The following is a 21,851-nucleotide window of genomic DNA, read 5'->3' on the forward strand; positions in this document are numbered from 1 at the left end:
ACAACTGTGCAGGCAAGATGATCATACCCTCGAAATCACTACTATCTTTGCTATGCTAGTTTGCTCGCTCTTTTGCTATGCCATTGCTACGATGCCTACCACTTGCTTTCAAGCCTCCCAAATTGCCATGTCAAACCTCTAACCCACCTTTGTCCTAACAAACCGTTGATTGGCTATGTTACCGTTTTGCTCAGCCCCTCTTATAGCGTTGCTGGTTGCAGGTGAAGATTGAAGGCCGTTCCTTGTTGGAACATTTATTTACTTGTTGGGATATCATTATATTGCTATGTTATCTTAATGCATCTATATACTTGGTAAAGGGTGGAAGGCTCGGCCTCTCGCCTAGTGTTTTGTTCCACTCTTGCCGCCCTAGTTTCCGTCATATCGGTGTTATGTTCCCGGATTTTGCGTTCCTTACGCGGTTGGGTTATAATGGGAACCCCTTGATATTTCGCCTTGATTAAAGCTTTTCCAGCAATGCCCAACCTTGGTTTTACCATTTGCCACCTAGCCTCTTTTCCCCTGGGTTTCCGGAGCCCGAGGGTCATCTTATTTTAACCCCCCCGGGCCAGTGCTCCTCTGAGTGTTGGTCCGACCGAGTAGACTGCGGGGCCACCTCGGGGCAACTTGAGGGTTGGTTTTACTCGTAGGATGTCTCATGTGAGTGTGCCCTGAGACGAGATATGTGCAGCTCCTATCGGGATTTGTCGGCACATTTGGGCGGTGTTGCTGGTCTTGTTTTAACCTATCAAAGTGTCTTGAGTAACCGAGATACCGAGTCTGATCGGAACGTCTTGGGAGGAGGTCTATTCCTTCGTTGACCGTGAGAGCTTGTCATGGGCTAAGTTGGGACTCCCCTGCAGGGATTTGAACTTTCGAAAGCCGTGCCCGCGGTTATGGGCAGATGGGAATTTGTTAATGTCCGGTTGTAGATAACTTGAACCTTAATTAATTAAAATTAATCAACTGAGTGTGTTACCGTGATGGCCTCTTCTCGGCGGAGTCTGGGAAGTGGACACGGTGTTGGAGTAATGTTTGCGCAGGTTGCTCTCTAGTTTCTCGCTCGCACTTTGCCTCCTCTTCTTGCTCTCTTTTGCGAATAAGTTAGCCACCATACTTGCTAGTCGCTTGCTGCAGCTCCACATATTTTTACCCTGCCTTACCTACAAGCTTAAATAGTCTTGATCGCGAGGGTGCGAGATTGCTGAGTCCCTGTGGCTCACAGATTACTATTACACCAGATGCAGGGCCTGATGATTCCGCTCCAGGAGACGCGTATGAGCTCAAGTGGGAGTTCGACGAAGACTCTCAATGTTATTATGTTTCCTTTCCTGATGATCAGTAGTGATGCCCAGTTGGGGGTGATTGGGACCGTGTCGCATGTTGGGTTCTCTTTTATTTTGGCGCCGTAGTCGGGCCATGAGTGTTTGGATGATGTAATGTTATTTATGTACTTGATTGACGTGGCGAGTGTAAGCCAACTATGTTATCTCCCCTTTATTATTCATATTACATGGGATGTTGTGAAGATTGCCTAACTTGCGACATATGCCTTCAATGCGATTATGTCTCTAAGTCGTGCCTCGACACGTGGGAGCTATAGTCGCATCGAGGGTGTGACAGCCTTCGCCTTATCCCGTTTCCAGGCACCGGCGACGTTCTACTCGCCCCCACCATGATAAGCCATCCTTTGGCATATGTCGCACCCAACCCTCGAGATTTGGCGCCCACCGTGGGACCTGGTGCACCGTCGTCCGGAGACCTGCTCTGGACGGGAACCCTTTTTCTCCCTGGCGAGCGCAGCCAGCCCGGCACTCCAGATGGAGTTTGCACTGACGCGCTGCACGGCGCTGAGATCGCCTGCGCAGCCAGCTGCCTCGCCGATCTTGCCGGCGAGGTTTGCCTCTCCGACGAACCTGCATCCAACGCAGGCACGGGCGGCCCCGAGAGCCTCCTCGCGGGCCTCGTCGACCAACTCCACGTCGTCGGCGAGCCTGCCGTGGACTTGGAGTCTGTAGGCTCCACCGACCCGATGCTGGTCGACTCCGACACCGCATCGCTCGACGCATTCCCCACCAACGTGGTGGTCTACGACGAGCCTCTCCCTCGTGCGGAGAGCGACGGAAGCACTGTCACCGAGGTGCTCGTCATCGGTCATGACGAGCCTCCTGGCGGAGGAGCGGATGACCTGCTTGGCGCGGCACTGCAAGACCTGACTGCGCCCATTCCGGAAGACGCTGATGCGGAGACGTTGGAGGCGCGCCGCCTTCAGCTTGCCGAAGGCGCGGAGAAGCTGGCTAGCATGAGATGCTTGTCAGAAGCCTACCAGCGTGAGATGGATCACGCCGTGGGTGGCTCGCCAGCCCCAGCTGGGCCCAGCCGCCTTGGCGTGGTCCAGCAGCGCGGCGTGGCCATCGCCAACCTGTTCAGGGCAAATCGCCCTATGTACGCCACGCCTGCAGAGAACATTCGAGCCGCCCAGGCAGCGGCGGATGAGCTGGAAAACTTCGAGGGTGAAGAGCGCCGCGTGAGACGGAGCGAGTCTAGCGGCTCCTCGATGCGGCTGCCACGCATAACGAGGCCGGCTGCCGCACGGAGGCGCTGCAGCGACAAAACGACGACCCGCCTCCACGCCGAGATCAAGGCGCGACGTCTCGGATGCCGACTGGCGGCGACCGAGGAAGGAAAGACAAGGATCCGGCTGTTAGCCACAGTCGGACTCACATTACCATAGAGCGCGACCAAGACGGTCGCCCGAGAGCAGTGGAAGGACGGGGCGACTGTCCGCCTCCTCCTCCTCACAAGGAAAGGCGAGTCTCCCCGCCACCTGTTGACCATCCGACTCTCGGCGACCACCTTGGCCGCCGAGAGGGAGTTGGAGAAAATGACGCCCGCCACCGGATCGACCGACTTCACCGATCCCTGGCGCTAGAAGAAGAAGACGAGTTGGGTCCGCCTTGTTTCGGGCCCCGCATTCGAGATGAGCCCTTTCCCAAAGGGTTCACACTCCCGAGAGACATGCCCAAGTACACCGGCTCCGTGAAGCCGGAGGACTGGCTGGTTGACTACTCCACGGCCATCAACATAGCGAACGGCAATAAGCGTGTCGCTGTAAAATACGTTCTGCTCATGCTCCAGGGCACGGCCCGGACATGGCTGAATAGCCTGAAGCCCCGCAGCATCAACAGCTGGGTCGACTTCACCGACGCATTCGTCCGCAACTTCACAAGCATGTACAAGCGTCCTCCCAAGCCTCGTCAGCTTTCCTTGTGCATGCAAGGCCCCAACGAGTCGACTCGCGATTACCTCACGCGTTGGGCCGAGCTTCGGAACTCCCGCGAGGGCGTGCACGAGGTGCAGGCTATCGAGTACTTCACCGCCGGGTGTAGAGAAGGCACCCTCCTCAAGCACAAGCTCCTCTACGACGAGCCAGAAACCCTTGACGAGCTGCTGATCATAGCATACAAGTATGCCACGGCCAACTCCTCCATGAAGGCGGAGATTCAAGTCAGCGCGACTGGCAAAGTGTCCCCTCAGGCTCCTAGAACTCTGGCAGGAGATGCCAGTCGGCGGCAACAGCAAAACGACCACAAGCGCAAGGCCCCGCAGCCGGCAGGTGGCGACAGTTGAAAACCAGCAGCCGGCAGGTGGCGACAGTTGAAAACCAGCAGCCGGATGGGCAGCCTCCACCCAAGCGGTAGAAAGGTGGCAAGCCCAACTGGTTGCCGGCTTTCTCATACGAGCAGACTCTGGATGGTCCTTGCAAGTTCCATAGCGGCGCGAAGCCGTCGAATCACACCACCCGGAAGTGCCACTGGCTCACCAGGATCGCCAAAGGAGACGGCCTCCTACCTCCCCCGCCTGCTGGGCAGTAGCCTCCGCCTCCGCCCCAGCAGCCGGCTGTTAGGCCAGTCGGCACAGTACAAGACGAGTACCCCGAAGAGCACGGAGCCCACGTGATATTTACCAGCATGGCTGATGACCGACGCGGCAGGCGGCTGCAGGGACAAGAGGTGAATGCAGTAGCATCAGAGACACCAGAGTTCATGCACTGGTTCGAGAAGCCTATCAGCTGGAGCAGGGCTGATCACCCAGAGGTGATGCCGAGTCCGGGCTCTTATGCCTTGGTCTTGGATGCCACCTTTGCCACGGATAGACGAGCTGCTCGTTTCTCGCGAGTTCTGATAGACGGAGGCAGCAACATCAATATCTTGTACAAGGACACCATGGAGAAGTTAGGAATCAAGCAAAGACAGCTTCAGAACAGCCGGACTTTGTTCCACGGCATTGTTCCTGGTCTTTCCTGCTCACCAATCAGCAAGATCCTGATGGACGTCCTCTTTGGAGACAAAGATCACTTCCGCCGAGAGTCAGTTTGGTTTGAGGTGGTGGACCTCGAGAGCCCATACCATGCATTACTTGGCCGACACGCCCTGGCCAAGTTCATGGCGGTCCCCCACTACGCCTACCTCAAAATGAAGATGCCCAGTTCCAGGGGGATTCTGACCATAGTCGGCGACTACCGGAAGTCGTCTGCTTGTGCGGCTGAGAGTAGTCGGCTGGCCGAGTCCCTGGTGATCGCGGCCGAGAAGCGGCTCCTTGACCGGGTTGTGGCGATGGCCGGCAAGTAGCTAGAGGTGTCGCCTAACCCAAAGGAGTCGGAGGCTGAGGGTTCGTTCAAGCCGGCCAAAGAGACAAAGAAGATACCCTTGGATCCGGAGCACCCAGAGAGGTACGCTGTCGTAGGCGCAAACCCCGACAGCAAATAGAAAGGCGAGCTCGTTGATTTCCTCCGTGAGAATTGGGACATCTTCGCATGGTCCCCCAAAGACATGCCAGGTGTACCGACGGAATTCGCCGAGCACAAGTTACATGTCCGATCTGATGCAAAGCCAGTCAGGCAGCCCTTGCGCCGCCTATCAGAAGAAAAGAGAAGAGTTGTCGGAGAAGAGATAGCCCGACTCCTAGCAGCCGGCTTCATTATGGAAGTATTCTTTCCAGAGTGGCTAGCCAACCCGGTCCTGGTACTAAAGAAGAACAAGCAGTGGTGAATGTGCATTGACTGCATAAGCCTCAACAAGGCTTGCCCCAAGGACCCGTTTGCTTTACCAAGAATTGATCAGGTGATAGACTCCACAGCCGGATGCGAGCTGTTGAGCTTTTTGGATGCATATTCAGGATATCACCAGATCAAGCTGAACCCGGCTGACAGACTGAAGACCGCCTTCATCACGCCGTTTGGAGCCTTCTGCTACCTCACCATGACGTTCGGCTTGAGGAATGCCAGCGCCACCTTTCAGCGTTGCATGTAGAAGTGCCTCCTCAAGCAACTCGGCAGAAACGCCCACGTCTACGTGGACGATGTGGTGGTGAAGACAGAGAAGCGTGGAACACTGCTGGAAGACCTCAAGGAGACCTTTGAGAACCTGCGTCGATTCCAGATCAAGCTCAACCCTGAGAAGTGCGTCTTCGGAGTACCAGCCGGCTAACTCCTTGGCTTCCTGGTCTCTGAACGGGGCATAGAGTGCAACCCTGTAAAGATCAAGGCCATTGAGAGGATGGAGGTACCCAGCCGACTGCTGGACGTGCAAAAGTTCACCGGCTGCTTGGCGTCCATCAGTTCATCAGTCGGCTGGGCGAGAAAGCTCTCCCCTTATACCAGCTCATGAAGAAGACCACTTTTTTCGAGTGGAACCACAAGGCGGATGAAGCTTTTCTCCAGTTGAAGAAGATGTTGACTACTCCACCCGTTCTGGCGGCTCTGACTCCTAAGGAGCCTATGCTCCTGTACATCGCCGCCACCAGCCGGGTAGTCAGCACAGTCATTGTAGTGGAACGCAAGGAGGAAGGCAAGGCACTACCTGTCCAGAGACCGGTATATTACCTGAGCGAAGTGTTGTCGGCCTCCAAGCAGAACTACCCCCACTACCAGAAGATGTGCTATGGCGTGCACTTTGCCACCAAGAAATTGAAGCCTTACTTTCAAGAGCATCCAATCACTGTGGTCTGCACGGCCCCACTTGCCGAGATCATCGGAAGCCGAGATGCTTCTGGCCGAGTGGCCAAATGGGCCATAGAGCTGGCTCCCTACACCATCCACTACCAGCCCCGCACCGCCATCAAGTCACAAGCACTGGCCGACTTCCTCGTCGACTGGGCCGAGACCCAGTACCTACCTCCAGCGCCCGACTCCACCCATTGGCGGATGCATTTCGACGGCTCCAAGATGCGCACCGGCTTGGGAGCCGGCGTTGTCCTCACTTCTCCTAAAGGCGACAAGCTCAAATACGCACTGCAAATCCACTTTGCCGCCTCCAACAACGTCGTCGAGTACGAAGCACTCATTCACGGGCTCCGACTTGCCAAAGAACTTGGCATTCGCCGGATCTTGTGTTATGGCGACTCGGACTTAGTGGTCCAGCAGTCGTCTGGCGACTGGGACGCCAAAGATGCAAACATGGCGAGTTACCATTTCCTCATGCAGCAACTCAGTGGATATTTTGAGGGGTGCGAGTTCCTCCATGTGCCAAGAAACGACAACGACCAAGCAGACGCCTTGGCACGAATCGGCCCTACCCGCCAAGCAATACCATCCGGCGTCGCCCTTCAACGCCTCCTTAAGCCGTCTGTCAAGCCTTCACCAGAATCAGACTCCATCTTTGTGCCGGCTCCTCCCGAAGAAGTTGGATCCGACTCCAAAGCCCCGGCAGACGGTACATGGATTTTGGCAGATGGATCCAAAGCCGCCACAGCCGAGGCTGGCCCAGGGACTGTAGAACCCGGCCTGGGGACTGCGGCGGCTGGCCCGAAGACTCCAGAAATCTGCCCAAGAGCTGCGCCAGTCGGCCCGGGGACTTCATTAATCCAGCAAGCGGTTGCTAACTCTAGCCCGCCGCCTCCCAGCCCAGCCGCCCTTGTCCAAGTCACAGTTCTGGCGATCGAAGAAATAGCAGCACCCTCATGGGCCCAGCCCATCCTCAAATTCCTGGTGAGCAAAGAGCTGCCGACTGATGAGACCTTAGCTCGGCAAGTACAACGCCGAGCGGCAGCCTACACCATAGTCAACAGAGAGCTGGTCAGGCGCAGCGTCACTGGTGTCTACCAGCGCTGCGTAGAGCCATAGCAAGGCCAAGAAATTCTCAAAGACATCCATCAAGGCGAGTGCGGCCACCATGAGGCTTCAAGAGCACTCGTCGCCAAAGCTTTCCGACACGGTTTCTTTTGGCCAACGGCCTTAGAAGAGGCCAAGGAATTGGTCCAAAAATGCAAAGGGTGCCAGAAGTTCCGCTCCAAGCCGCATCAGCCGGCTTCTGCACTCAAGACCATCCCCATTGCCTGGCCTTTCGCAGTTTGGGGTCTAGACATGGTGGGACCATTCAAGACGGCATGAGGTGGCTTAACTCACTTACTTGTCGCGGTGGACAAGTTCACCAAGTGGATAGAAGCGAAGCTAATCAAGAAACTGAACGGTCCGACTGCCATGACTTTCATCTCCGACATCACAATTCGGTACGGCATACCACACAGCATCATCACCGACAACGACACGAATTTTGCCAAAGGCGCCTTGGCCCATTTCTGTGCGACACAGGGCATCCGATTGGACCTAGCATCCGTCGCCCATCCACAGTCAAACGGCTAGGTGGAGCAAGCAAACAGCCTCATCCTGTCCGGCATCAAGCCCCGACTAATCGAGCCTCTGGAGCGCTCGGCTGGCTGCTGGCTCGACGAGTTGCCAGCCGTCCTCTGGAGTCTGCGCATGACTCCAAACAAGTCAACCGGCTTCACGCCTTTCTTCCTCGTCTATGGTGCTGAAGCCGTCATCCCAACGGACATAGAGTTCGATTCCCCGCGAGTCACCATGTACACCGAGGAAGAAGCAGAAGAAGCACGACAAGACGGCGTGGACCTGCTGGAAGAAGGCCGGCTGTTGGCACTCAGCCGGTCCAGCATCTACCAGCAGAGCCTGCGCAGATACTACAACAGGAAGGTCAGGCCGAGATCTTTCCAGGAGGGCGACCTCGTGCTCCGATTAATCCAGTGAACAGCCGGCCAGCACAAGCTGTCGGCACCTTGGGAAGGCCCCTTCATCATCAGCAAAGTGCTGGGCAACGACTCCTACTACCTGATCAACGCTCAGAAGCCTCGAGCACACAAGAGGGACGACTCCGACAAAGAGACAGAGCGGCCATGTAATGCAAATCTCCTCCGAAAATTTTACAGTTAAACGCAGTATGTATCACGCTACCTTTTGTATTAAAAGTACCAAGACTTCGCCCCCCCGAGAAGAGCTCGGGGACTGCCCTCTTTTATCTATATGATAAGAAATATGCCTTCGAGTATATTACTCTTTGTTATGCCGCTTGGCACCGGGTTCGACTAGTCGGCCCGGGGACTTGCCGACCTGCGCTATGAAATGCTTCCCGCAGCCGGACAAGTAGTGTGTGGCATCTAAACCGTCTCCTGCCAGAAGCCGCAGCTCGCAGAGCGACTGTCTGGTGGGCAGGAGTAAGGAAGAATGGGCGTCCACATGAAAAATGGCTAAGGACTCAAAGCACAAACATAGCTTAAGGCCGGCTTCCAGCCTTTTTTTTCGCAAACCGACTCCTGAATAGTCGGCTTGCCGCCTTCTATCCGACTTGTTAAACAACTCTAAAAATGGCTAAGTACTTGCCTTCCCAAAGTGACCAAGAATTTGATCCAGCAGCAGTTCGCAGAGCGGTTGTCTGACTGACAAAGATGGCAATTGAGGGAAGACGGCAAAGGAAAAAGCCAAAAGAACAATGAGCAAGAAAGATAGAAGTCGGATGAATATTTACATAACAAAGGCCCTTGGCCGAATCTTCGAGCAGAATTTCAAAATACACCCCACGGGTGGAATTGTGCGAATTAACAAGTTCTTCAAAAACTATTAGAACAGATAAAACAAAGACAAGGTGGCAGCCTAGGGGGCGGCAGACGGATTTGGAGGATCGGAGGAGACGGCGGTGTTGGATGTTGGGGCGGCCGGCTGGGCGGTCTCGGCTTGATCACCTCCGGCAGCAGTCGGCTCGGGCGGGCATGGCTCGTTGCTGGAGGCACGGTCGAGTTGAGGCTGGCCGTCCGCTCCATCTTCCGGTGCCTCCGTCTCGCTTCCGTCCTCCGCCTCGTCTTCCTCCTCGATGCTAGAGCCGATCACCTCTGCCGAGTCCTCGCCGTAGTCGGGGTTCAGCCCAAACCACTCCGGTGGCACCTCCTCGCCGTCTTCAGCTCGCTCGGGGACAAAGATGCTGGTGTCGGTGTACTCGGCGATCACCGCCGAATGTTTGACAAGGGTGTCTTTCGCGGCTGCCAGCTCCGGCTGGGCCTCTGACCGGAGTGTGGCCAGCCGGTCTAGGTCCAGCCCCGGATACCACGCCTTGACGAATTCCAAGGTTCGGCGCGCTCCGGCCCGGGCCGAGGAACCCTTCCAGGCCTCAAGACGGCCAGCCGCGACCTCCAACCAGTCGGCAGTCCGACTGGGGGTGCGCGGAGCCTGCACGTCTGGCCACAGGGCGGCGATCGCTTGGGCGCCAACACGTTGAAGCCGACGCAGCATCTGGTGGGACGGCCGCAGGCGAGCCCCAATGCTCAGAATATGCTCGTCAAGGGTCCGAGGGGCATCAGCGGCGATCTCCGCGCCACCCGCCCTCCGCTCCTCGCGGTCGGCCTCGATAGCTTGAATGGCGGCCTGCGAGTGGCCGGGGAAGAAGTCTGCCAAGACAGAAAGAATGAAGAACAAGTCAAAAAAAAACCTGGAGTCGGCTCGACATATAGTCGGCGGCTCAAAGAAGGAAAGCAAAGAAGCTCATCGTCGACGAGGTCCTCGATCTCGTGGAAGCCGGAGACCAGCATTGCCTCCTTGTCGGTCCAGGAGGAGCGCTCGCTCGCGAACTCGACCAGGAGGGCGGCTTCCGCCTCTTCCACCTCCTTCTGCGTCTTCGTAAGCAGCTCCTTCTGCTCTACCAATTGTGCGACCAGCAGATCGCGCTCTGCGGCGAGCTTGCTGCACTCCTTCCCCTTGGCACGCAACACGGAGTTGGCTTCGCTCAGCTGCTATTGAAGAGTGGCGTTGGCCTCTGAAGAGAAAGAAGAAAGAAGGCGTTAAGTCATCAACGAAGAAGGTCGCCGGGGAGATCCGGCCCGACTGCTCAGCAGTCGGCCTGAATCTCGGGGACTACAGCCCGCGGGTGCGCCAGCGCACCCCCGCAAAGAAGAAAAAGGACTCACTCCGGCTCTTCGACAAGTCGGCAGTCCGCTTTCCCAGCTCTTCAACATTGCGGTTGAAGGCAGTGACACGGAGGTTGTGATAGTCCCGCAACAAGTATTTCAGAACAAAAGTTAGGACCCGGAACTTACCAATTGGAGTTCCGGGCCGCCTGCTCAGTAGCCGGCCCAAAACTCGGGGACTACACCTAGTGGATGCGCTGGCGCCCCCCCCACAGAGAGGAACAAGAAAACAGGGACAAAGGAGAAAGCATACCCGGATGGCTGCCCGCGACGCCAGGTGCGCCTTGGTGCAGTTTTGGATGGCGTCGCTCTCAGCTCGCAGCTTCGTCTGGACATCCAGAAGCGCCTGGTTCAGCGGACCCGTGCCGCCTCCTCGCACCCACCCAATGGGCGCGGCGCTCGTCGCTTTGGCATCTGGAATCGTCGAGCTGGCGGTGCCGGTCTCCAAGGGGCGTGGTGCCGAAGTCGCCTTCTCAAGACGACAGCGCATTGGCGAGCCGACTTGAAGGAGTAGCCTTGCCACGGCCTCATCTTCAGTTGGCGACAAGGGCGGATCCACCGGCTGTTTGCCTTGCGCGCTTCTAGACGGCGGCGGGGGCGGCTATGGCGGCGTGGCCGCGTCCGGCATGGGGGCGTCGCCGCCGCCTCTCTCCACGATCGGGAACTCGCCGCCGGCTTCCCCTGACTGCCCCGTGAACTCCGGGGGCGGCGGCGCGGAGTTCAGAGGGGTGACGAACACCGCCGACCGCCGGGGCGCGACTTCCTTGGCCGGCCGCTTTGCCACAGCGGCGGCCTCGGCCGCCTCCAGCTTCTTCAGGGCGGAGGCCTCCGCCTTCTCGGCCTCCGCTTTCTCCCGGCGGGCGGCCTCGTCCTCCTCGTGCTTCTCCTGCGCATTCCGCTCCGTCGCCTCCCGAAGATCGGCGGCGGGGTCAATCCGCCGAGTGGTGGCAGACGTCTCCATCGACCCCATAATGGAGGCGGCGGCAACCCTCTCAAGAGTGAGGGGAGCCCTGAGGCGAGAAAAGCATACGGAAAACTCAGACAAGATCAACAAAGAGAAAATAAAGATAAGGGACGGAGGCGCTTACGCAGAGACCAGCGGCGGCTTCTTCACTTCCTTGTGGAAGCGGTTGGCTTTCGCGGCCGCCTCTTCCCGCTTAGTCGCGGCGGCCGCTCCCTTGAACTTCTTCGACCGGCCACCAAGCGTACTCGGCCCGGCCCAGCGCTTCTTCGCACCACCTTGAGCGTCCAAGCCGGCGGAGGAACTCGTGCTTCGCTGGCCGGCCTTTGGCTGGTGACACGGGGCGACTTCTCCCTCGGCCTCGTCGTCAGGCCAGTCGGCGAAAGTGGCCGAAGGCCTGGAGCCGCCTGCTTCTCCTCCTCCTCCCTCGGCATCGGCTTCCATGGCCGCCGCCCCCAAGTCAGGATCATCGGCGTCGCTCTCCGCCCGATCGGGGACAAACTGACGAGCCGGCCCCGTGGTGCCGGCCGAAGGAGGGACAAGAGGGTTCTGATTCAAAACAAAAAACGGTCAGACTTGACAAGTCGGACTCAGCAACAAAAGAAACAGAAGAAGAAGGAAGACGACTTACAATAGGCGGGGGGTTGGCGCGCGAATACGGCTCCTTACCGAACCGCCAGTCCACCGGGAGACCGCAGTTCGTGATGTAGTTCACCGTGTTTGCCACCTCCACGTGAGGCATGTCCTTGGAACACATCCGACTCGGGTCCCGATGACCGCTCATCTGGCAGATCAGGTGAGGTCGGCCTTGGAGTGGGAGGACTCGGCGCGCCACGAAGGCGGCCAGCAAGTCGGCCCCGGTCAGGCCCTCCGACTGCATCAGCACTCGGAGTCGCGCGACGATGGCGGCACCAGCAGGAGACAGCGTCTTGGCTCGGTGTGACCAGCTGGGGAGCCTTCCAGCCGGCGCGCCGGCTTCGTAAGCCGACAGGTTGACCCAGTCGCCTTCTGGGGTGACGTTCTTCACATAAAAATAGGACCGCTGCCACATCTTCACCGACTTAATCAGTGCGATGGTGGGAAATGGATTGTCGACCACTGATCTCCGCATCACGATGAATGCACCGCACTGGGCCGGCACGCCGGCGACGTGTGTGCCGAGCTTGGACTGGAAGAACTCACCCCAGAGCCCGATGGTGGGGAGAACGCCGAGGAAGACTTCGCACAGGGTGGCGAAGGCAGCCAGCAGCACCACCGTGTTCGGAGTAAGGTGGTGAGGCTGGAGCCCGTGGAACTCCAAGAAGGAGCGGAAGAAGCCGCTTGCCGGCAGCCCCAGGCCGCGCATAAGGTGCGAGCAGAATATGACCCGCTCGCCCTCCACCGGCGCCGGCGATATTTCTCCCTCCGGCGCGAGGCAGACCCGCACTAAGTCCTTGCCGGGCAGCCGCCGTGTCTGGCGGAGGATCTCGATGTCGTCGTCGTCAACCTCGGAGCCATCCCACACTCCGGAGCGAACAACAGGAGGCGCGGCGGCGGAGGAGGAGCTCATCGCTGCGGGCGCGGCGCGGTTCGGAGCAGCAGCGGCAAGAGGAAGAAGAAGCAAGAAGGAGCGAAAGGAGGTGGGGAGAATGGGCGCGCGTGCTTCGCCGCCCCCCTCCCCCCGCCTACTTGTAGACTCGTGGGCTGAGAAGTCGAGGGGGCGGTCGTGGGATTAACTGCGCCCGGGACCCCACGACCCCCACGATTTACCACACGAAGTTACCACGTGCAATAACCGCGCGAGAACCCCAACCATCCGCGTGGCCACAACGGATCCGTTCGCATGCCGAGGCGCGGTAGTGGCGGGCCCTGCCTGTAGGCCTGTCCCGTCGCGCGCGTGGGTGAGCAGACTAGCTCCGGCACGTGGCGCCTCGCGACGGGTCAACCACGGGCGGCAACCCGAAAGATTATCAGGCACGCCGCCTGAACTCCGCCGCAACGTTCAAACTTTTTTAGGGGCAAGTCGGCCTCGAGCAAGTCCGACTCCAACTAGTCGGCTTGACAGAAGACGGCTTGCGAAGCCCAGATCTGACCGCCGGAGAGAAGAAACTGTTGAGGCTCCACGACATGTCGCCCTCGGAGCCTCACCAGCTTCGGGGACTACTGTCGGAGTAATGGGCCACGGGTAGGCTAACCCAGGCCCAGAACCTTTCAAGACATTGAGGTAGACTGCGCCCCTCGAGATCCCAGGACGAAGAGCCGCCTTCTGAGGAGTCGGCGGCGAGGCGGCCGAGTCCTAGGAACGGCTTCAGGGTAAAGCCGACTCCCGACTGGCGACTTCCATAGAAGCCGGCCTTGGGGAGTCGGCCCGCGACGCCAACAACCCCCATGCCCTCATAAAGAGGGACGGGACGGGGAGTGACCATAGTAAGGTCCACTCCCACCCCTTTTCCAAGAGCAGGCGTGGCTACAGTAGGCCGTACCCGCAGAGATCTCCACGCGGCGCGACACTATTGCCATGCCGGCCCTGACGTCAGCCCCAGGGGGCGGAGCCCTGTGCCCATGACGGCCTGCCGGTACGACCCAGAGATGATGGGTCCCACCAGTCGGCGGGCGTACGAAAGACGGCGAAAGCGCCACCAGTCGGCCCGGATGGGAGTCGGCCACCAGAAGTCGGCCGGCCCCTCCCACGGACCCCACGCGCCATTAATCAGACACAACAAGTAGTGGCCACAGTGATCGCCCGCCAGACGGCGGAGCTGTCGCCACGACCTCATGACCGAGCCCGTGTTGTTAGAGGCATGACTACAGTAATCTGTAGCCGGCAAGACCCGCCCGCGGCGGACGCGGCCTGTCGGCTCCGTACTGAGCCAGTCGGCGGGCCCTAGGAGTCGGCGGATAAGATGACGGCCAGAGAGACTGATGGCTGGGCCCGCGCCCAGCCGGATTACCATTGTACCCATGGGGGTAGGCCTATATAAACCCCCCAGGGCATCCATGCAAAGGGTTGGAATCCATTAGCACTAGACCAGATCGTATAGGAAGGAGAGAGCTAGCCTTGCCTTCTCCTACCTCTAGGAAACAGCTCGAGGAGCAACCGTGTAAACACTTTGCCATAGTGATCATGCGGAGACCCCGTAGAGCAGCAGTAGGGGTATTATCTCCCCAGAGAGCCCCGAAGCTGGGTAGATTCGCCGGCGTGCATGCCTTCACCTTATCCCGTTTCCAGGCACCGGCAACGTTCTACTCGCCCCCACCATGATAAGCCATCCTTTGGCATATGTCGCACCCAACCCCCGACAATTAGAAAAGTGGACCCCTCAAAATGCCAAGGACAAAAGGATTGGCTCAAGCTCAAAGCACAAGACTCTACATTTTTCATTTTAGTGATTCAAGACCACATTGAGCCCATAGGAAAAGCCAATACTATCAAGAGGGGGTGAGGTGCTGCTTAATGAGGTTCTTGCTCCAAATGCTTAGTGATATGCTCCAAAGCCCTCAACTACTTTCTCATATCCACATATGTCCCAAACCAAAAGTTAAACTCGGCCCCATCGAAATTTTCTATCCGGCGCCACTGAGTTCTCTTGACATAGCCACTGCCAGAAACCCTAGTCTTTTCGGTCTCACCGATAGGGATCTCGGTCTCACCGAGATGGGATTGTAATCTCTTTGTTTCCCTTCGTAACGTTTCGGTCAAACCGAGATGAGCGATCGGTCCCACTGAGATTGCAATGCAAACTCTCTGTTTCCCTTTCATAATGTTTCGGTCCAACCGAGATGAGCGAATCGGTCCCACCGAGTTTTCCTGACCAACTCTCTGGTTAGTCTATTACCAAAATCGGTCTTACCGAGTTTGTGTAATCGGTCTCACCGAGATGAAGTTATGCCCTAACCCTAATGACATCGGTCCCACCGAGTTGACATGTCGGTCCCATCGAAAACCCTAACGGTCACATTATGAACCAAACCAGTCCGACCGAGTTTCATGATTCGGTCCCTGATACGTCTCCAACGTATCTATAATTTTTGATTGCTCCATGCTATATTATCTACTGTTTTGAATGTTTATGGGCTTTATTATACACTTTTATATCATTTTTGGGACTAACCTATTAACCCAGAGCCCAGTGCCAGTTTCTGTTTTTACCTTGTTTTAGGGTTTCGAAGAAATGGAAAATCAAACGGAGTCCAATTGACCTGAAACTTCACAGAACTCATTTTTGGAAGGAAAGAAGGCCAGAAGACTTGAAGTGCATGTTAGGGGATCTACGAGGAGGCCACGAGGCAGGGGCGCGCGCCCACCCCTGGGCGCGCCCTCCACCCTCGTGGGCCCCTCGTGACCCCCCTGACGTACTTCTTCCGCCTATATCTCTCCCTAATAATAATAAAGCACGGATTGAGTTTCCGGGTTCACCGTCGCGGCCTTTTTGTGAAAAAGTCCCTTATGTTTTAGTTATTCAACCCGCAATCCATCGTTAATCTGCCAGCCTGAAGGATAAAACGGTTTGATGAAAAAATACACCCGTACGCATCTGCTCCTCTCCTCGATCCTCACCTTTGCCCAGGCCGATCTATTCCCCCTCGCCGCCGCCACACCCCAGCCCCCTCGCCGTCGCGGCCGCACCTCAGCCTGCTCGCCGCCCCCGTCGCCGCCTCCGCGGTCGCACCTCAGCCCGCTCGCCGCCCCCGTCGCAACCCAACCCTTCCTCCCCTCCAATGGATGCCGCCCCAACCACCTCATCCAATAGGAAGCCCCAGTTCGGTAGCCTCTGTTCCCGCCCTTCAGCGGCCACCTCGCCACCCCTCCAACGCCCATCACGTCCTTATCCAACGCTGCCCTTCAGCGCCCACCCATCCGCCTGCCCGCCCGACAACGCCCGATTGAATTGTTGCTGCCAAGATCTGCCTCAATGTGGTTTACATCATTGCGGCCACGACATCGTCGATCTTCGACTCCGGCGGCTACATCCAGAAGGACTACCACAATTATCGCGGCTGGTATCCTCTACTCTCATCTCCCTACTATGAATCCTGACTGATTCTCTTCCTCCTCCCTGTGTCTTCCTCTCTGAATTTGGTAGTAGGTATTAGTTCGTAGCAAGTAGTTAATCAGCCAGTGGTGAATCTAGGATAAGAATGGAGGGTGCGCTAAAATCATTAGTCATTGTGCTAAACTGGTACGAGTATGATTTATAGTCTGAATTATTGCATGGCAAAACAGTACCATGTTCTCTGAATATTTTTATTCCTCTGAAGTTGTGTGTGCTACAATCCTATCGCATTGGCATGTATATTCTGCATCTCTTGAAGATATTTGTGACATGTTGGCTGCCTTTTCCCCCTTCTTTGCGGTTAAACGTTTCAGTCTTTAATCCCCTGGTTTTAGGCTATAATCCCCCGATTAGTACTGATATATGGAGTACTTATACGGAGTTGGGGCCGGGCACTAGATCTTGCACTCTGAAATTAATAATACATCTTCTGCAATATTGATAGTACTATGAGATTCTTAGTACTCTGCTTAGTATTGATATATGCAGCAGTGATGCAAAATTGGGGGCCCCAGATCTTGTACTCTGATTAGTACTGAATTTTTAAAAGTTCATATACTCTGAAATTCATCGTACATGACGTAAAGTGCTCAAGGTGCTTGTGCGTACACTCTGCAAACACTGAACATACAAAGTGCACAAGGCTGATATATTTCCCTCCATTTCTGTATGAATAAATCCTAGATCGTTACAAATAACATGCCAACCTTCTTTTCACTTCATGCCACTGTAAGGTTGGTTTGGTGCTGATGCTCCTTACGTCCATGTCATTGTAGATGGCTGTGGAAATCTGGAAAATTTGCCTTTTCTATCAAGATGAGAATCAACAACATAAAGTTCTAGAAGGATTCATGGACAGAAAAGATATCTCCTTTTATGAGTTAATCAAATTGATTGAAGAAGTTGGCTTCTCGCTGGCATATGGTTTCTTGTACTACAGGAAGAAATACCCACGTGGTAGGTGCTATTCTGACATTGCTTCTGACCATGAAATACTTTGTGTTCAGTCTTTCCCTGAAAGTTAGCGTAGGAATACACAATGTTTCTTCAGAATGACAGAGCACCAAATCGAGGCAGCAGGTTGCCATCGAATTCCACAGAATAAAACTGACTTGTGGATGTGATTAATCACTTACCAAAGTACAAGTTCATTCTCTGATGAAAAAGGTCAGTGTTTGGGGCGCACTGCGTAGCAAGGATATGTTGTAGGCTATATAGCTCTTCTGTGGACTGTGAGAGGTTGGGGTTCTCATGCTTGCTTGGTCGGAACCTTTTCTTTTGAGTCGATTGATGGACGATGGGCATGAGGGCATCTCTGCACTAACTACGCTGTATGTGTACTCCACTACATACAGATAGCTCGCTCGTCGTATCTCGACAGAAGAAGAACAACTTTGATCGATGGAGATGGATTTCTTTCCTGTTGTTGCAATTGTATGTGCCTTGCCGACTAAACTATCTTCTTTCTTATTTACTATCAGGTAGCTCTTTCAAAGATAGCTCGCTCGTCGTATCTCGACAGAAGAAGAACAACTTTGATCGATGGAGATGGATTTCTTTCCTGTTGGTGTGATTGTATGTGCCTTGCCGACTAAACTATCTTCTTTCCTATTTACTGTCACGTAGTTCTTTCAAGTCCATTTTCTCTAGCTACATGATGTTTTCTTTATAGGCTGTAATTTATTTGGCATTTGTGATAGCCAAATTGTCATGTCAAACGTGCTTTGAAGATTTTTTTATTGCAATTGACATGTAATTTATTTTCTAAATAACCTATTCTTGATGGAGTCCTATCTCCTTTTTGACATATTCCAATAATAAGTTCTCATGTTCAATAATGCAATTCGGTAGATTATCTTGGATTATGGCATTGGGTTAATAGGATTTCATTGAACATAAATTTCGTTCTGCACAGGGATTCAAACTACAGTGCAATGATTTATTGAAAAATCTGCATCTTAGTACTGCCCCATTTTCTGCGATTCAAATCTTCTTGGCTATGATAGATGGTTCAAAAACCATGTGAATCTTGGAACGGATCTGTTCTTCATATGTTATTATAGCCCGTGCATGAACTATTTTAAGACATGTTTACATTAAGGTCATATACATTGTTTTATAAGATGGTAAATTCAAAGAACTGTTTGAACCTTGGAAGTGACTCATAATTTTTGCAGCAGGGAAGCTATTTGTGATGTAATATGCAGCTAAAGGTATTCCAGCATGAGCTTCCATGCACAACATCAGTGCTTAAAGTAAAGGCTTCAGGTCTTAAAAGTAAAGTACACCCATGGCTTAACTTAGTTTCCTTTTCTTATAGATAACTTGATTCTCTTGTTACAGATAACTTGATTCTCTGCTCACAACTAACTACAGCAAGAAATAATTTCACAGGTAGCCTTTTCCTTTTCACTGCTTTGACAACATTATTTTTTGAGAACTGACAACATTTTAATATGGTATCACCCGTTGCAACACATTCTAATTATGCAGCCACAGATCGCGTCCAAGCATAGCCAGCCTTGGTCCAAGGAGATAGAGAAGTACTGACAAGGTGGCTCGTTCGCAAGTTGGAGCCGTCCATGAGCTCACTGCTCTTGGTCGCTCACAGCAAAGAACTGCATGTTGGCTGGGATCTTGCCCATGTAATATCTTCAGTACTGTAATGGCAGATTGTACTTATTTTTTTGTAATTTTTTGGTGTTTAGGCCATGCCTATTGGGCCAAGAGGTAGACCCCGTCCCGACCCGCTAAATGCATTTACAGTTTGCAGAAATATGGCTTTTCGGGCCGGCGCGGGGGCTGAATATCCTTTTTTACAGGTCCGCTTTGCGCTGGCCGGCGAATCCTCTGCGAATCCTCTTTTACGGGTCCGCTTTGTGGGGTTTGCTCGGCCGCCGCCCGCGCCGGCCCGTAAATCAGTAATTTGCATTTCAATTTCGGATATGAAAAAACATTTTTTCTTCCCAATACCAAAATAAGCATCCACCTTCCTACACACATGTCCATCTCAATAAACTACCGAAATTGAACTGAATAGGTTGACAAAGCCGAATGAAAACAAGAACATACCTCGCCGTTTTCGCATTTGAAGAATACCCATCTGGGGTGTTGCGGCATTGCTAGATGTTAGCCACAACACTGTCTGGGCAAGGGGAAGAACCTGCATTTTCACGGGTTGGGGTGAGAATTTTGCCACGTCCTACTCCAGAAACAATAGAATTTTCGCCCGTACGTTCAACCGGCATGCACGCAAACTCTGTCTGGTCGTGCGTTGATTTTGTCCCACCTCGCCCCCTTCAACTGATTATCATCAATTTATATACAATCACAGATTATCCATAATATCAACCAGCCTCCTCCAAAACAATAGACAGAAAATAGACTCCCAATACATGGGAGAGATACCCGGCGAGGCAACGGAATTAACAAGGACCTGCTATATAGCGGTCGGTGGAGGTACACGTGCCTGCTGGCTGTAGTATGTGCTGGCCGCTCGACCACACCATTTGTTTAGGGTGGCTCTAACGTTGTATTTTTATCACTTTGACACATGTATTTTCTTGGGTTTGGGCCAAGAGCGGTGAAAACAAACATGGGAATGAAATATAAATAAAACAACATTCAATATAAAACTAAATAATCAAAATAATTAGAATTCAAATCTTTTGATAATTTTATGAAATACTTTACATGAATTATTAAACTATCGAGGAGTATTTAAGGGCATCTTCAACACCATCGCTCAAAACGTCTGCAATCGTCTAGATTGTGCGGTTCAGATCGGACGTGTTTTGCCATCGAGCGCGTGTCCGTATCGATCCGTCGACCGGTTCGGACCTAATTTTCCCGCAATCCGGAAACAAACTGGAGGGGCTTTGCATGCATCCAGACCGCTGCCACAATCAATTCTGACTGCCCGACCCACCCAAAAAACCCTCCCTCGCATGCATCTCTTCCCGCTCGAAGCCGTCAATGCCGCTCCAGAGAACCAGTGCCACATTCATGCCAGCTCAGAGCGACGCGACCTCTCACTGGCACTCCGACATTGAATGTAACATCCCAAATTTTCAATTTGGAATGTTATATATTAGATCATCATTGTATAGCATATTTTATTTTTGCATTTTGGTTGATCCTAGGAAATTCTACGCAACTCAATGACCCACGGAAAGAGTTGGGGATTTCGTTATTTTCATATTTGAGTTTTCTCAAATTTTGAGAATAGGATCATTTGATTTTATTTATTTTATCATCAATTATTTCTATTACAAATATATGAGAGAGGGAATAAAATGACTTTCCCAAAATAGAGAAATATTGAGGATTTAATAATAAAATCAAACAAGATTTTATTTTGGAGTTTTTCGGTGTTTTATTTGAATTTAGGAAAAATGTGCGTTTTTCAAAATTGCATTTAGGGCCCAAATAAATGTTCACTTTGTCGGGCTTGATTTTAGAAGCCCGGGAAAATTTATTTCGGCATTTTTGGAGTCCGTTTAGTATTTCTTTTTATCTTTCTTCCGAGCGGAATATTTTTTTTAAAAAAAAGGGAACCGACCTAACCGGGCCGTGTCCGGATAGGACTCTGGCCCGGCAGGCTATAAAAGCCGGCCCAGCCCCCACGGGGAGGAACCCTAGCCCCAGCCCCGAGCCGCCCCAGCCGCCAGCGCCGCCGCCCGCCGCCGCGCCGCCGCCGCCGCCCCGCCGAGGTTCGCCGCCGCCTCGTAATCCGCGCCGCTCGTTTTTTTTAAGAAAACCGATTGGTTTTCCGTCGGTTTTTTTTGTTTTCGTTTTTTAGATCGGTTTTTTGGTTTAGGTTAAATAGCGAGCGTTCGCTCGTTTGTTCGTTCAAACGAACACGTTCATCGTTTAGATCTGGATAACGAACGTTCGTTCGTTAATCCGTTCGTCGTTTTCTTTTTCTCGGATTAAATCCGCGATTTTTCTGATCGCGATTCCTGATCCAATTTTCGTTTTAGTATAACTTTTCGCTCGTTTATCGGAATCAGGCGATTCAAGCGCCTAGAGTTTCGTCTCGAAACCCTCTATCCGTTTAACCAACTTAAACAAGATTTTTCTACTGTAAAACTTGCCCTAGATCCAGATTGCTAGAACGAAGTTGTTTTCTTTCGCCGTTTGACTTTCGTTGCTTCGTTCGATTTGATTCTTTTTGCAAACCGGAGTTCTTAAGTTGAACCTTCTGGTTAGATCTCTTATTTGAGTTTTACCTGTGCATTAGATGAGTACTTATTGTATGCTTGTTTGTTTGTCTGCGATAGAGTACCCGGAGTGCGCCGTGTGTTACTTCGAATCGTTAGGTTTCCTGGATCATCAGCAAGGCAAGTAACACTTTGATCATACCTTTTCTACTACCCAGTTTTATTGCATTAGATCAATCCTCACACATTGCATGATTAGGATCTAATTAAATTATGGGATGGGAAGTAGATGAGGTAGTACCTATTACCTGTTTATTATCAAACCTTTGGGAGTTACTTCTACGTTTACTTATTATGCCATGCTATGCTAGTAGACGTGGATTGGGTGAGTGATATCCATGACAGATGTGAGATTGATAATTAATGGTTTATCTAAGGTGGCAACTT

At 53.4% G+C, this 21,851-nt stretch overlaps 1 long non-coding RNA gene across 8 annotated transcripts; it reads left to right on the forward strand.

Moving 5' to 3' along the window:
- The first annotated feature begins 15,704 nt into the window (after positions 1-15,704).
- LOC125550818 lies at positions 15,705-19,088 on the forward strand. Of its 8 annotated transcripts, none has more exons than XR_007301873.1 (6): positions 15,705-16,189; positions 17,019-17,199; positions 17,724-17,817; positions 18,420-18,510; positions 18,586-18,636; positions 18,736-19,088. It is a non-coding gene; the product is annotated as an uncharacterized LOC125550818 (long non-coding RNA). The 8 variants fall into 8 exon arrangements; XR_007301876.1 differs by having other exon boundaries at positions 18,420-18,497; XR_007301879.1 differs by having other exon boundaries at positions 18,420-18,636.
- The last annotated feature ends 2,763 nt before the right edge of the window (positions 19,089-21,851 follow it).

This window comes from Triticum urartu, chromosome 4, assembly GCF_003073215.2.
Source record: "Triticum urartu cultivar G1812 chromosome 4, Tu2.1, whole genome shotgun sequence".
NCBI classification, from domain to species: Eukaryota; Viridiplantae; Streptophyta; class Magnoliopsida; order Poales; family Poaceae; genus Triticum; species Triticum urartu.